The following is a 688-nucleotide window of genomic DNA, read 5'->3' on the forward strand; positions in this document are numbered from 1 at the left end:
TGTGAAGAGTGAGCATGTTATTCCAGGTGGAGAAGCAGGTGCTCCTGGCAGAAGGACCTACAAAAGCAAATGTCTGGAAATGGCCTGGGTGGGGCCTTTAGTAGGAGCAGGGACCAAGGCAATGAAAGGAGGCATTGCGCATCTGCTGTGCTCAGGGATGTGCTCATTGCTGGGGACAGAAGGGTGACTAAGGGGAGCATTTGGGGAGTTTGGAAGGGTGAAAGAGGAGGGTTCTAGGTACAAGCCCATGGGGCGGAGGGAGAAATTTGCCCAGGATCCCACTGTCTGTCTGTGGCAGGTCTTCCTTCTAGCAACCTGAGGGAGGCAGGATGGGCTGAGCGGAGAAGGACCTGGGAGGTCAGACCTGGGGGTGCTCTAAGGTGTCAGCAGGCAGAGCAGGGCTCGCCTGGCGCAGTGCAGGTTCTGTAATGTGGTTGATCTTGAGCTTCTCAGAACCTGGGCATTTGCTTTCGGTTTTGCTTCCCAGACACCTTGGACCCAGAAGGTGCTTGTGCAGACACAGCTGCGGAGTGCATGTGCACAGCTAAGAACAAGTGGGTCTTGTCTTAAGTCTTCCAGAGGGAGATTCTAGGTAAGTTGGGAGGGTAGGCGCCCCTCCCATCTTCCCATCCTCACACTTTCTAAGACACGGATATTATCACTATTGTATAGATGAGGGAAACCGAAG

General features: G+C 53.9%; 1 protein-coding gene across 1 annotated transcript in view; it reads left to right on the top strand.

The window, feature by feature from the left end:
- The first annotated feature begins 274 nt into the window (after positions 1-274).
- Positions 275-688, top strand: part of APOL2 (apolipoprotein L2) — a 10470-nt gene continuing 10056 nt past the window's right edge. The window contains exon 1 of the mRNA XM_015559869.1: positions 275-592. The gene's annotated coding sequence lies outside the window, so the exon portion shown is untranslated. The remainder of the gene's footprint in view (positions 593-688) is intronic.

The sequence above is a fragment of the Myotis davidii genome, unplaced genomic scaffold, assembly GCF_000327345.1.
Source record: "Myotis davidii unplaced genomic scaffold, ASM32734v1 scaffold514, whole genome shotgun sequence".
In the NCBI taxonomy this organism is placed as follows: domain Eukaryota; kingdom Metazoa; phylum Chordata; class Mammalia; order Chiroptera; family Vespertilionidae; genus Myotis; species Myotis davidii.